Source organism: Cydia splendana, chromosome 15 (genome assembly GCF_910591565.1).
Source record: "Cydia splendana chromosome 15, ilCydSple1.2, whole genome shotgun sequence".
NCBI classification, from domain to species: domain Eukaryota; kingdom Metazoa; phylum Arthropoda; class Insecta; order Lepidoptera; family Tortricidae; genus Cydia; species Cydia splendana.
In genome coordinates, this window is record NC_085974.1 from 8072969 (window position 1) to 8089509 (window position 16541).

The 16541-nt window shown below is 37.1% G+C and overlaps 1 protein-coding gene across 1 annotated transcript in view; it reads left to right on the forward strand.

Annotated features, from left to right (window-relative positions):
• Positions 1-16541, forward strand: part of LOC134797531 (probable G-protein coupled receptor CG31760) — a 126281-nt gene that overhangs the window by 84854 nt on the left and 24886 nt on the right.

Below are 16541 nucleotides of genomic sequence, written 5' to 3' on the forward strand. Positions count from 1 at the left end.
TTTTTTATGAAATAGCCTGATACTACGCAAAGACTTTCCTTTGATTTCCAATCCGTCAGGTTCTGAGTTTCGGGCAAACCCTTTTTCCTGCCTTAATAATGAATTCAGTTCATCCCTAACCGTCGACCTTGTTATCGCCTATATTTCGCCAACCACCACATAGCTAATTAATAATATACACAGTGACCATAAAATAAGTGCATTCCCGTTGCCAGGGAGGTTTTGGGATTATACTGAGCAACTTTTACTATGGGACCAACCCTTAAACCTCCCTACTGGAATGCACTTATTTTTTGGCCACCCTGGCTAATACTAGCTTCTGCTCGCGGCTTTGTCTGCGTGGAATGATGATGATAATTGATAAAAACTATCATATGTCCTTTCCGGGACCTCAAACTAACTCCATACCAATTTTCATCAAAATCGGTTCAGCGGTTTAAGCGTGAACAAGATGACAGGCAGAGTTACTTTCGCATTTATAATAATTAATCAATCAATCAAATCAATCGCCCCCGAAAACCCCCATATAGCACATCGAAATCGTTAAGTCTGTTTCCGAGATCCATAATATATATAGGTAAATAAACAAGAATTGCTTGTATAAAGGTATTTTCACGCTACTGTTCGGAAATGTGGCAATAGATGATCTAAAACCAAGCTGGAAAGTAGGCAATAGCTGTAGCACTTGAACCACCACTACTACAATGTTTCATTGTTATCATCATCTGTCATTGGTGACGGTTCGCTACAGCAATGAGTATCATTTAAAACATAAAAATCAATAATAGGTCTTTTTTGGCGCAACTTTTTCCTTCAAAAATAAAATTAGGTTATTTATAGGACCAATTTCTTGTTAAAAAAAAAAGAAATGTTAAAACCATTCAGTTCATTTTTTTAAACAATTATCCATTCAGTTCACGCTTAAGGCGTTTTTTACTTTTGTAGCTGTTTGTGGTTTTTTTTTAGCAAAAACGCTTGTAAGGGTCGGTTGCACGAAACTGTTCGTATCGTTAAAGAGTTCGCTAAATTTTTATGTATGGAAAGTTTCATATAGCTGGTCAAGCAGATCTTGTCTTGGGTTTGAAGCAAATAACAGAAAAACGACTCTTAAAAGTAATAAAAAAAGTAAAAAAGGCGGGATCTGAAAATACTTACTGAATTGGATAGTGTAAATTGTGTTTGACTAAAAATACAAAAAACACGTATCTACGCTCGCTATAAAAATGAGTTCATCTAGTGAAGAAAATGATATTGTTACGCTGACGCCTACCGAGATTCAAGAGACAGCACAGGCAGTGGCTAGTAATTTGCTACCAGAGAAATCGCGGGCTAGTACTTATAGTTATGCAAATGTTTTTTTATTTCCTCGCAGTAGTCGTGAAAAGCACTATGTAATGCCTCGGCCGGAAACGCTAAAGATGGACTCGTATTATTTGAGGGCCTCCACTAACGTGTCGGCCCTCAAACGCACTCGTCCATCTTTTAGCGGTTTTCCGTCCTCCTACAATGTACTATAGATTAGTAGCGATAAGCATACTGCATTTACAAGGTTTAAATTAAAATTATCCGTGTTTGGGATTGTCTGATTAATTTTAAATACAGTGGAAACTGGATAAGTGGAATCGCAAGGGACCGGCTGTTTAGTTCCGCTTATCCAGGTTTTCCATTTATCCAGTTTTCCACTAAACCAGGTTCAAATAAAACGTTTTCTCACTTACAGAGGCTCTCGCTAACAGAGGTTGTGGATGCTAGTAATGTCGCTTATAGAGGTCACGTATGGTATGATCAAGACTTAAATAATCATCTTTTATTAAATATGTATGTAGATTTGTATGTATTAACAAAAATAGGTATGTAATCCTGACTTTAAAAAAAGCAATACTGTAAATAATCCACAGTACCTACTCGTATACAATTTTCAAAATTACAAAAACAAAATCACTCCTAATATATATTTATGCAAGAGAAACCAGTATGATTAAATAAATCAATGTACCGATTGTACTTTAATGCAAAAAAAACTGAACGATGTGTGATCTCATACAAAATACGTAGTTAAAACACGAACCATAATGTTTACGAAACAAACTACCCTCCTTGTGACGGTTTATTAAAAACGCCGAGCTCCACTCATAGAGGTTTCGGAGACGGCTGCTTCCAGTTACAGAGGTAAAAATAAGAAATTTTCGAAAAAATTGATTCCGCTTATCAATCAATCAATCAATCAATCAAATTCTTTATTTCAGGCAAAAAAAAAAATACCCATACATAATTACAAACAATAATAACATCATAATAAAATTAAAAATAAACTTAAAAATACATGTCAACACAATTACATTAAAATTAAATTAAATTGAAATTAAATTAAATTAACATTAAAATCACAATAACTATTTACATTAAATTATATACCGTGCCTCTAGATCCCATATGTAGGTCATTCCAGTGCCTCCAGAGTGTACCAGCGGGATTTCCAGGAATGAGCTGAAGCAGACTGTTGGAACTGTCACATACTCGGCACATGAGGGATGCAGTGCGTTTACGGATTATCGCAATAAACGCGTCCACTCTAGCCTCCGCAAACATCCCCGAGGCGCTACAGTAACGTGGCAGTCGTGGTAGTCTTATAGAGGTCCCAAAATTCCACTTATAGAGGTAATTCGTTGCCAAGGGACTGGAACCGAGAACTTGGGTCCACTTAAAGAGCTTTTCCACTAACCCAGGTTCCACTTATCCAGTTTCCACTGTAGGTACTTAACCGACATGTTTCGTTTCTACCGCCCAGTATAAACCTACCCAGTTAGAAGTTCGGGGACGAAAGTGAGCGAATTCCACTCTGCAGCTGTTATTTATTACTCGAGCTTATACGAAAGAAGTTTTGAAAAGAGCTCTTGGCGAACAGCTGAGCTGTTACGAAACAAACCGGGCATGGAAACAGTTCACAGACGGAATACAGTAAAATGTCCTGGGTCATTCTCCAGATTTGTGGCTGCGTCTAAACTCCGTCAAATCATAGTAAATGTATTAAAAGATTGATGGAGTTGATGCTGACCGCAGTCATATAATTTTTCTCATAGTTTTAAGTCAGGTCCTCACTGAAAACCAGCGCCACGGATTGCCGCGACATTATGCTGAGTGGGGGTCCTTTTTTAGCGTCCAATGTTTATCTAATGTCTGTATATCTTCTTTTCTATATGTAATATGTGGTGGCGTTAAATAAATGTATTTTCTTTCTTCTTACTGAATGCTACACGAAACGCTGTGAAAGCATTTATAATCCCAGTATTCGAGTCTGTGCACTACGAGTACGCCTACGACACGTCGCATGTTCAATTGTTGCGGCCCGTAAAGAAGTTTCATTCTAAATTAAACGAGCATTTTCCAGAAATCAAAACTTTTTACGAAAAATAATATTCAACTTGGAACGAGTATGTGTGACTTTTCTTTCATATGTAAATTGTCGTTAGAAAACTTCACGTTCGTAGCAATTGTTTGTACTTATAGAGTTTCTACAATACAAAAGTCTTAACTACCTGTTTTTGACAAATCACTTTCAAAGTTCTATGCGCGTAAGGTTTTATATAAAAGGTATTAAGGTTATATAGGCCTAATTTAACTGACATAATATTTTTGATCTTCAATATTTGACTTGAATATGTAAACATTAGGTTAAATAGATATTTATGCATTTAACGTACGAGTAGATTCTAATAAGCGTAACAGAACAAAGGAGTGTCATTATTCGTTATATACGTCATATTATCATAAACATAGTTAGCTTGGTCCAACTGTAGCTTATTAACTAAACAGACGCGCACCACGCAACTTCGCTAATAAAATATAATTGACATACAATATTTGAAGACTTATCCAACAATTGTAATTTAGTACATACATTGAATACATTTTTGAAAATGGGTTAAATAATACCCAAGTTTTTCTGAATGCCATTGAGTATAAAGTTTAAAGTTTACTTTGACAAACCACTCAACATTTCCATTGGACCCTACGACACGTTTTAAAAACTCGATAAGAATTTTACTTAACGCAAAATGTGGAAGCAAATCTCCCTGAGTAAGCAAATTCACTTTGAATCTGGTCTGAGGCTGCTGGGAATCTCATTTGCTCTTTGTTCCGAAATTCGCGAACACCTTTTGTAACTGGAGGCTTGTTGCTCGCAAAGGAGACTTTGATTACGTGCTGGACTCTTAGCAAATTAGATGGGTACGTTTTGTTTGAAAGCTTGCTTTCAAGCTAGACACATATAGGTAACGACTAACAAGGCACAAGTCTAGGCATAACTTACAGCTATCTAACTTAACCCGTTTATCCCTCGTCACGGTCGTCACATTCGTGTAATAACTTTATTTTTCTGTTTTGTAAAATCGAAATACATGTTCTGTAAGATGAGATTTCAAACATAAAATACGATAATGTAACAACACTACCCGATTGTACTTTTTTTAAGTTATTGATATTATAATTAGATAATTGACTACTCTACTTTAAGATCAACACATGGACGGAAATAGGTGTCGTATAAAGGATGACTCACGTTAGACCGGGCCGTGTCCGGAGCGGAGCTTCCGGGGCTTACTTTTCAATGACATAACAGGTGATCACGTGATGCTTTCCATAGAAAACGATGCGCCGGAAGCTCCGGCCCGGACACGGCCCGGTCTAACGTGAGTCATCCTTAATGGTGTCATATGATCGAGTGATCAAGCCCTCCATTGGCTTGGCCGGAATCGAACCGGCGTCTTCAGCTTACCCGCCCGTACCGCCGTCGATCGTATGGTACGCCCGCCCTTAAGGGATTCATATAGGTGTACGCTCGTACTGCTCGCCCTTACGGGTCGGCCACAACATTGCGCGACTGGCGACGACGGCGGCGGCAACCATAGGAAAGGTCCGATCGCTGTGTCTCGCTCCAACCTATGGTTACCACTGCCCCCGTCGCCAGCCGCGCAATGTTGTGGCCGAGCCGTTAGGATGTGGTCAAAGACACCTAGCTTTACAAAGTTTACATACCCACTTGGGTAGGTATTTGCAGCTCGGGTAGCCTAGACGTCCAGGGCGTTACCCGCGTAAGCTATCGACGCTCACTTACAAACACAAATCAAAATAATTGTTAAAAACAATTCGGTTTGTTTTGAATTAGATATCTTAAATTCCAGATAGGGAATATACCTAAGTGAAAACCTTGACAAAAAATATTAATCTCATACCAATTGCTCTTCAGACGGAGCTTCTAATAAGTATATTTCTTGATAAAGTTGAAATTCAATCATATTTGCAAATTAATCTAATTTGCCACGCGTTTGCGAAGTAAACGTGAAGCGTGTTCATTTGAATAAAGATATTTGGTATAACATTCATAAACCAAGTTTGATTTCTAGTCCGTGTTAATGAGTTTCCCAATTTAGGTCAACCCCTTATGTTAAGCGAAGTTAAGTTTCGCAGAGCGCAATCTTGAAATCCGGCGGATTAGTTATCAAATGCTTCAAAACCATTTCAGATTTCAAATCACACACACACTGTTTACATTTCAAAGCGTTTCAATTGTACTTGAGTGCCTGTAATATAGCTTTGACCATAACAAGACATTCCTGACCTAGTTACGTCTAATAAAACGTGTTGAAAAGGGTTTCAGACGTTTGGCAGATATCTCGTTTTGTTAGCTTTCCTCGTCAGTGATTGAAACAGAAAACGTGCTAGTGTCACGCTGAGCGATAAAAATAAATTTTCCATCCCTCGAAGACAAACATTAGAGAAAAGGCGGTATTCTATAGACGCGGCAGGCAAAGGAAATGAGGTTATCCCAACTCTCAACCTCCCGTCCGGTCGCCTGGAAACAGCTAGCTGAATAAAAACACGAGACTTCCAGCATTTATTGTGGATTATGTGGTCCGGTGGGAGTTATGACAATGCAGGAGGATAATTCTGATTGTAATGACAGGTTATGAATTTGATCTAGATTTGTTATGGATAAGACCTATCAATTTAAACTTTCACGAAAAAGACTCAATCTCAAACTCGTCTTTCTCCGAGACCACGGGGACAATTTCGTCCTCGAAACGTCCGAGGTACATTTTAAAAATTAATTATGCGGAATAAATGTGACTTTTTTTATATACATAATATACACAATATACACATGTTTCATAATAAATTCAGATCAAATTCATAACCTGTTTTTAGAGTCGCTATACCCCTCCAGGATATGGTTGGGTTTTAAATGATGTTTACTGCGCGCGGATTCAGAGTAAGCTAACGGATTAAGAGCTGCGGATAAATGTTTTGAAAAACTAGCAATATCAACTATTTTTCCATATACTTACGCTTTTATTTAACTTTTAACCATAAACTATGATTTTTGCAGAAACAAAGTGTGGCTATTTGTAATATGGCTCGTAGAGTCTGTGCGGAAAGAGAAGAGTCGTGGAATGTATGTGGCCCAATACATTCCACGACTCTTCTCTTTCCGACCAGACTCTAGGATTATCGCCATTATCGGTAACTATGGGAACTGTAAACTTTGGTCTACGAAAAGTTTTACTGTCGCGCTTGGGGGCCTAGCCAAGATGACAATGGTTTGCGCTACGACAAAGAAATGTTATCTGTCTCTCTATCACTCTTCCATATTAGTGCGATAGAGAAACAGCGTTTCTTTTCGTCTGTGTGATAGAGAGACAGATGCCTTAGCTTGCTTTTAAAGGGTGTGCCCTTTCTAGAGCATTTAAAATCTCCTCATTGCATGGCTAATGCAATGAGGAGATTTTCTTGGTTCTTTAGGAATCAGCACGATGTCTATTTTTTAAAGTTTTATACACAATTATTTGTTAGCCTGAGATACGATTATTTTTATGACGAAAATTCCAGTGTTCCGAGTAAAGCGTAGATAAATAAATAATGTAGGTTGAACTGCGAATTTTTCGCATATTACCCATTTTTATTGCTTTAAAACTGTGGACTAAGTATTCTACATACAAGAGACAAACCCACATACAATTAATATGAGTTGTAAGAATCTGAGGACAGAACGAACTGGAATATTTGCACTTGACGGTATCAGAGATTAATACAGTAATACAGGTTGTCAATCTTCTTACAAAATCACTTTCAGCATTAACACGCGCTACCTACTTAGCGAAGTAAGACATGCGGGCCTTTTAATGACAATACATAGGTATATTTCATCGAATCTAACGTGTTGCCATAGAAATGAATTAATTTAGAAACTGTTGGAAAAAATTACGTAAAACAATATTTATTTATTGAAATTGTACCATTTAGCCCCTACTTATAAACGCCAATCATATTTGAAAAGCCGTCGATAATCTCTAATCTCTCTACATCATGCTGACATTTATATTAGTTCGAAAGAAACAAGGTTTATGAAATATTTGCTTGTGACTGAAGTCTTTATTAGTCTTTATTATTTACTTATCTTTGATGCTATGTAAGGAATGCTCCCAGTCGTTAACTTGGTTATTGTACTAGACCTTCACAAAGCTGCGAAGGCTACTGGGATACGGAATTAATATGCAACGCAGCGTGCGTTAATATTATTACTGGGGAAAATGCGCTCCTAGCCCGTTTTACTGGGTAATTTAAAAAAGTAGGATGGCTCTTCTTGCATACAGATAAAGCTATTAATCAGACGTAGGTATAGCTTCTAAAGTATATTTACAGGGTGGGTATTTTCAAGAAAGCAAAAGGAAATCGTTAAATTAATAATAAATATCTGGGAGACCGGTTTTTGCTCGGAAAACATATGAAAACTCAAAAACGCGTGTTTTCCCAGAGATAAGACCTAGCTAGATCGATTTAAAACCCCCATCTTGTGGGTCTGAGATTGACTTTTCTCGGGAAAAATTTTACTGCCATCAGAAAGGTACACTATTTCAACTATTTGTGATATTCCTATGATAAAATTTGTAAATATAAAATAATTACAAACCCCGAAAAATCTGCCCAAAATCACATACTAAAAATCATCAATTAGGTTTTTCCAAGGTTTCCGACATTTCGTCTTTAAAAAAATGTAATTTTTATAAATTAAAATACTGCGTAAATATATGTAATAATTCAGAAAATGGATTAGTCTTGAGTCTTTAAAAAAAACAACGGGTTGCACTCCAGGAGTGCCGACAGAAGTGAAAACTCAATGACTAGTCCAAAATGTCTGCAGCACTATGTATAATTGACCCATCCTCCTTTCTATTGAAAAACTTTAGTTCCGAAATTGCTGGCCAGTGAGCTTAAATTTGTAACGTTAATTGTTTAAAATTCGAATAGAAATTGTAAAGTTACCTTGCAGACCTCGCATCTAAATATATTTGGTCATGATATTATGAGTTTTATTCACCAGTACCAGAGTTCACTTTTATTAGCGATTTCATCAAGATGTAGCTTTATTGAATTATACTGGAGTGATATAAAGTTATGTAACTGTGAGATCCTCGTATTTCAGCCCGTACAAGATTAGACCATTGAGCTTTATTGCTTAATATAAAAGTCCAGTTATAAATAATTGACCTGATTATGATACGTTATGACTAAAGTTCTTTGGTGAATAACATTGTCCGTCACACATGACGTCAGCGCGTTAGGCGTTACGCGTTACGCGTTACGCTGTCTCGAGTTTATCATTTTTTCCCCTGCACCTCAAAAAGTGCTCAGCGCCGCTAAATAAGTTTTCACTTCAATAAATATAAATCACCTCTGAAGGCACCTTTATTATGATGGAAATTTCCATCACCATGCAAAGAAGGGTATTTTTTTTCTCTTTACTGCTTTTTAGTTTTCAATTTAGTTTTTGCATCTCCTGCTTAGTTATACTAACATTTTCATTTTTATTCCACTACCAATCTAAAGGTTGTCTGGAAGAGATTACTCTTCACCGATGATGATGTGTTATGTGTTCCTTTGATGTTCATATGAGTAATTGCATTGTACCTAGATTTTTTGCACTGAGTTAAAAGAAAAACAATAATGGTTTTTACGTCCTTCTAATTACATACGTGAATTATTTCATAAACGGTGTATCTCAAATACATGAAAAAGTAAGTACTTAAGATACCAGTCATATTCCTTACGAGAAGGTAACTAATTAACAATGTATTTATTTACACAAAATCTATAAACCTACTATTATAATAATAGTGTGGAATGATCAAACAAGTTGTTTAATGACTTACAAGCTGTTACTGAGATCCATTACGTGTAGATCATTAAATTTAATAGTAAATTTCACGGTATTGGACAAATTTAAACATTGGAAACATCACAGGGGACCCGGAGATAGTATTACGTAATCATCCGTTTAATTTTCTCTCGTGTTACGGGCTCCACCCGGTAAACAGGTATTTACCTACCTACGTAACCTTTATATAAATAAATGAACAATGAAAATCAGTCGTTTCTGATAACACTTTTTAGTAGGTATCTACTAATAATTGTGAAGATTGGCACCCACCTACTTATACTTATACATATACTTTTTAACCGTCCGTAAACTCGGTATGTTAAAAAAATCTATCTGCCATTACACGGTGTCACAAGTCACAACTCAAGCTGAGTAACATCCTTTTTGGTGACACATGATATAAAAAATTTTAAACTGTTGTACACCAAATAAATATTTTCATTCATTCATAAGGTTTAGGTAGGTACATACCTTGTTTATTAGTTTCATGATCAAATACTGAGTCAAACAAACAAAATGAAAAAAAACGAACAAATCCCGGTCGTTTTTAAACAAATCCCAAAAGAAAACCCAGCGGAGAATTGTAATTGGAACAATTTCCAGTTCGAATCATATTTATTCTACGGATAAAGTCTATAACACAACCACACGATACGACAGTGTGACGTGCCGCGATACGACTTGGTTTTTACGGAGAACTACAGCAACTGTACAATGTGAAAAACCAACATAAACAAAATCAAGTGCAATGCACGAGTTGCACTACACAACATGTGTACTCGTAGTACCTACACGTGTGTCACAGTACAATGACAATCAGATAACTTTTGTGATCGGGCCGGCGGGGACTAATGGGAATACACCATCACAAACGTGACAGTTCTGGTTGAAGAAATATCCCTGTTAACAGCCGACAGATCATATCCATAACAAATCCAGATGCCTGTTACGGTCCATATGGACTTAACTTAAACAAACATATACATGTTTGTTTAAGTTTTATTGCACAAAAGAAAAGCTTAGTTGTGCCATGAGACATTCACAATCAGTCAACCAGGGCAAAGAAGAAAATATTAAAGTCCGACACGACTTTGATATATTGACCAGGCCAAAGAGAAAATTAACGTAGTGACGTATCAGGAGCTCAAAACAGTGGCAGGGAGAAGAACGGAATGGCGATTACTCCATCGTCATCGCTAGGCTCTTAAGAATAATGATGATGATGATGATGACACGACTTTACGATGTCGCATCCTACCTCGATACGGCATCGTATCGTATAATTGTTTCAGTCCTAAAGGTTATCGGTTCCGACCGTTAGCCGGTTCCAATTCGCGGGCTTGTAATCGAATGCTTTTTCAATTTACACGCAGCGAGGTGGCCTTTGCATTTCAATTATTTTTTTACACCGGCCTGACCGGCCTAGTGACGTGCGGATTGGGAGATATAGATGGTCAAGCAAATCTTGTCAGTAGAAAAAGGCGCGAAATTCAAAATTTCTATGAGACGATATCCCTTCGCGCCTACATTTTTCAATAGGTATATTATAGGTACATTATCCTGAGTGGATGGCACTGGCCGTCTAACGCTAGTAGCGTATTTTGATTCTAATAGGTTATGAATTTGATCTGGATTTGTATTGGATATACTTATCTATAGTTACTGTATGCTCTAAACTAAGTACTTCCTAACCGAAACGGTGACATTGTAACCATGACAATATTATATTATTTGTGGACGTTGGCTAATCTAATTATAAACAGTCTAAATCCGCCTGTTGTCTGTCTCTATCTTTAATCGATTGTTTTTCTTTAAGCTGTATCTTTTATTTACTGAGGTGTGCCACACAGACCAAAATAAAGAGTATTCGATCGTATCTGAAAATATTTATTGAAATATGTATTATATATGTAATAGATAATATTACTTAGCGTTAAACTAATACAGTCACATAATTAATAATGAAAAACGCAATTCGATAGGTACCTAACGTGTGAATTCAATATTCTCTCGTCAGGGGAATATTTGGTGAAATATTCCCCGTGGGAATACTACCATTCTGCATCACTACACCAGTCACAATCACAAAGACTCCTTTCATAGCCGTGTTTGTTATGTACCATCTGAATTTATTTTTAAATCTGTTAACACTTTGAAAAGATGGAAAGGTGGATGTTTCAATTTACGCGGCGATTAATGGGCGTGCTTTTAATAATATTTTTATGTTAAATATTGAACGAGGAAAAAATTTCCTTGTCTAGATTTTTTATCTTATCTTTAAATAAGAAATCTCGATTAACTATGTATTATATCTGTGTTTATTTAACCGTGCGTTTTACCGGGAAGCCAATTCTGGTGTAAGAATTTGTTACAGTTTTGATTTTTGATCTTGACGATCGTCTTTATGAGTGGTGCGCATCTCACTCACAACTTTCATTTTATTTTGTGATCTTTCGACCTTCGGTAGTAAACGTACCTTGTCGTTAAACACAGATGCTTTGAGGATACGAAACCTAAGGCCGAGTTTAGTAAAAGGCTTCAACCGTAAAAATGCATTTAAGATGAGTTTTAGAGAAATTAGTCTAAGTGGGAAGTAAGTCTAGAAAGTCATGTCACTGGTACGTTCTAAAAACAAAGAGTGTGCCTAACCTGTTCCCGTATTCAGTTTAAATGAATTGGAAAAAGTTATTGTATTCTAAAATGATTTTTATGCCGCTGCCTGCAACCATGTCCTAGGGAGGCAATAGCTATGTGTGTTCAAGTGCAACTGGATCCAATATCCTGGAGAATTCAGGAAGCAATTTTTCCACCACGTTTATTTTCTAAAATTAAAATTACTATCACATCTAAATCACTGTCGCATACACGACACGGTCCAAACAGGAAAATCACGTTTTATGGTACCTATCAAATAAGTGTTAGCCCCGTATAGGGCCAAATAAATGACATAAAGCCAAACGTAAACTTCGTGTGCGTTTTATGTGACGCGTCGTAACCGTAACTGTAACCGTAACTTAAGGATATAGCCGAAGATTTTGTGAACGTAACACATAACCAATGTTATCTGCTCAGCTGACGTCAAATGTATATTCTTGTAAATTCTATAATCAGTTCTATTGTTATTCTTCAGTTCTTATTGACCCAGCGTTAGCGAAGGTCTCCGTTTCAGCTTGGGCATAAATGCTTTCGTATGTCCGAATGTCCTCCTCTGCAGGTCGCATTCCTTGACCTATTCTCGTAAAATTTTGATTTTTTAAATATGTATGAACAGCACGATAACCGAAAACTCAGTTCTTCCCTATGGACGACTCGTCAAGCAAATCCCTTCATTTCCATTTACCAACCCTGGGCAATAATGTACCTATTATTTCAAACTGCTGTCAGGTTAAGTACTTATTTTATCACCTATTGACAGAAATACTGTTTTGTTTTGTTTGACTTTAAACATCATCGAATTACAGTCAATGCATGCTGAGTTACACGTGCATGTCTACAAACTAATGTAACCGGAATGTAACTATAATGTCAAACGTGAGTTACCTACGGAACTTCGAATAAATGTATAATATAATAATTATAATAGTAGGTAGGAACTTAGGAAGTAGGAACAAATTATTTTAGAGGTAGAATGTCGTCAAAGATCAATAGCTCCCGTCTTGTATTTAAATAACTACTTAAAGATAGGTAGTGGCAGAATCAATTTATCAGGGAATTGGGAACGGTATATTGATTCTACGGGAATCTATTGTCTCTGCAAACTAATTGAGAAATTCGATCTAGCGAGATTCCAATAGAAACGCGAAGATGTAAGTAATTACAATTTATCATTACCAAACACCATAATAGTACATTTCGATGCTAGTGCGGAAGGTATGTCATTACTTCACGAGTACCGAGATATCTTGCCACGAGCCGCAGGCGAGTGGGAAGACTCGGGACGAGTGAAGAATGACATTTCCGCACGTGTATCGAACGACGTTTTTTAATACAGTTGCGAAAAAATAAGTAAAACATTGTTAATCGTACACTAAACAAAAGTGGTAACAGTGACAGCTCGCTTAGACGTCGTCTTTAAGTATATTATATCTATGGGCGTTTGGCAGCTATTCCGTTCCATTCAGACACCTTATTAAGAACGGAATTTTCAATATTCAATATTAAAAAATAAACGTGTTATAATGATGAAGAGGTAAGTATTAAAATATGAAATATGTCTATTTTTCATATTCTTACATTAACAGTAGGTTTTTATGCTGATTACGACGTTTAAAGGAAACTAATATTAACACTCATCAATAAGTAGTCGTGAATTGGAACAAGTATAAATTTAAAAAAATTGGAAAAGTAAAAAGCACTAGTTCGACATAACCAACTTTCCGCACGCTAAACAGCTACGTAAAGTAGCACTTTGTGAGCAACTGTATTAAAAAATATTTTTTTAAATACTGTCTCTTGCTGCTTACGAGTAGAGTTTTATGAATACACACGATTCGTTTGTAGGTTGTAGGGTCTCGTTAACCATTTGGACGCCAATGACCGATATATCCGCACCGCAGGTTCAACGCCAAAGACTGATTAATCGGTCACAAACCACAGGGCAACATAGACCTACGTGCATATGTATAAGTATAAAGTTCAATTTCGGTTTTGAGACTTCGGTGACGTGGCGTCATCGTCAGCGTGACAGCTTTGTGTTTGACATGGCGTCGAAAAGGTTAATTCGCAAATAAAATTTTACACTATAATCCATCCGTCCAAGTCTTAGTTCAGTGGCTAGCGCTTGTGGTTAAGCAACTACGTTTAACCCTTTGTAAAACAAATAGCTATTTAAAATGAGAGACCACTCCAATTTCACCACGGTGACAGGTGCGACAATTGTAAAACATCACAGTTGCTGACGTCACAGGCATCCATGGGCTACGGTTACCGCTTACCATCGGGCGGGCCGTATTCCTGTTTGCCACCATCATTGTTTTATTAAAAAAAAACTTTATTATATCGAAAAAAAAACAGATATTTCTCTTGCTAAGTTTATGACAATTGTCACAAGAAACACTACAATTGTCACGAAATTCCGACATATAACTCATTACCTGTCAAGAATTACCTACAATTCTTCTAAATCTTGACAATTGTCAGAAACGTCGCAAAAGAAATATCTGTTTTTTTCCGATATAATAAAGTTTTTTTAAATAATACAATGATGGTGGCAAACAGGAATACGGCCCGCCCGATGGTAAGTGGTAACCGTAGCCCATGGATGCCTGTGACGTCAGCAACAGTGATTTTATAATTGTCGCACCTGTCACCGTGGTGAAATTGGGGCCTGAAGCTTCATAAGAAGGGTTGATAGGAGGTTGAAAGGTTGTATCGAGAACATAATATATGTTTTTATGAATGAAGGACTTCAAATTTCGTAGAATCTTAAAAACACGTTGCAAGAGGCTAATGTTACGTGTTGACAAATAACAGAACTAATACCTACTAATTTTCACTGCACAATGTTCATGTAAAATAAACAACCAGTAAAAATCGACGCAAACGAAGTTGCAGCTAGAGCACAGAAGAAATAATAGTACTACCGTACAGAAAGGACACTTCCTACAAACCCGATGTTTGACAGCGATTCAGGGTCGAATCATGCTATCCCTTTCTAATATATAGCACTATCCCTTTCGGCTATTTAGGGTTGTCAAAATTCAAGTGATTATGTTATCTGTGGTCGTGCACGCACAATGAAGTCAAGTGGTGCCAACCCTAATAATTGCTCGGAGCAATGCTGAGCCGAGCGGAGCCGAGTTCGACCGAAGTCAGGAGTGTCTCCCCACTAGCTAGAGTACCCATATTGATATATGTAGATTTATAAATGGTACTCATCCGTCCGCTGCAGAATCAGTGAAAAATCATCCGATCGAGATAACAATGAAATGAGATCCGTCTGTTCCTTACGGCGTAGAATAATTTCAATATAATATATTCATAAGCATACCGTAACCACAAGCGGTGGTGGCCGAGTGGATATGACGTCCGACTTTCGATCCGGAGGTCGCGGGTTCAAATCCTGGCTCGTACCAATGTGTATTTCGGAACTTATGTACGAAATATAATTTGATATTTACCACTAGCTTTTCGGTGAAGGAAAACATCGTGAGGAAACCTGCATACATCTGCGGAGAAATTCAAAGGTGTATGTGAAGTCCCCAATTCGCATTGGGCTAGCGTGGGGACTATAGCCCAAGCCCTCTCGCGCATGAGAGGAGGCCTGTGCCCAGCAGTGGGACGTATATAGGCTGAAATTATTATTTTTTATATTCATAAGCGAATCATAAAAGCCGTTTTATACAATGTCCAGCACGACATGTGGATTAAATCTGAAATACAGTACCGTTTTATGTGCAATTGTTTTCGGTAATGGTGCTGCTACACGGCAATTATATAACCTTATATACTTAACATGTCTTTTTTTAATTATTCGTATTCGTACTAAATGATATAGTATAGTTAATGTGAAATTGCTCTACTCACAATCAGCACAGCCGCAAGGCTTCGTTTTATCAGCCTGAAACCGTAAAGTCGGGGCTATTAAAACTTCTAGTATAATTTAAGTTTCATTCAAACGTGATAGAATTTCAATAAATCATGAAACCACGGACGTAAATAGAGCGGCAGCTCTGCCATTTCCAATAAGCGCCCTTTGGTATCCCGTAAAAGGTCCATTGTTTGTAGAAGCGTTGTTAGTGCCGGCCCCACCCCAACCCACTGTAAGGCGTATCCAGACGTAAATTTTTCGCCAATCTGATTAAATTGCCCGATCGAATCAGGACGTGCGTGGACGCAAACGCCAATTTGGCTCGCCGAATTAAACCGCTGATAATAACCGATATTACCGATAAAATGAGGTGCGGACGCAAGAATACCAATTTGTGACGCCACTATTTTCGTTCTAGGGCATTATTTAAATTTAGAGGGCTCTAATATCACCATAAATCTAAAATTGGTGATTAAATTGGAGATTGACGCCAATTTCATTTCTGATCAAATCGGTCGATTTGATCATCCCGTCTGGATACCGCTATTGGTATATTCTGAAACGTTAGGTAAATATCTACTTAATTGGAACGTTTGGTTTAATTTAAATTATCATATAATAAATGTTATCAACACGTTTACATAATTATTTTCTCAGCAGCCAGGAATCTCTTGTCCCGGCATGAAATCACCTTTCTATACATCTATATTTATATTTTCTTTCTTTATTTTTATATATTTTCTTTCTTTCTTTTGTTTTCTAATTTAACTGTGTATACCGTGCTATTTGAAAACAGTA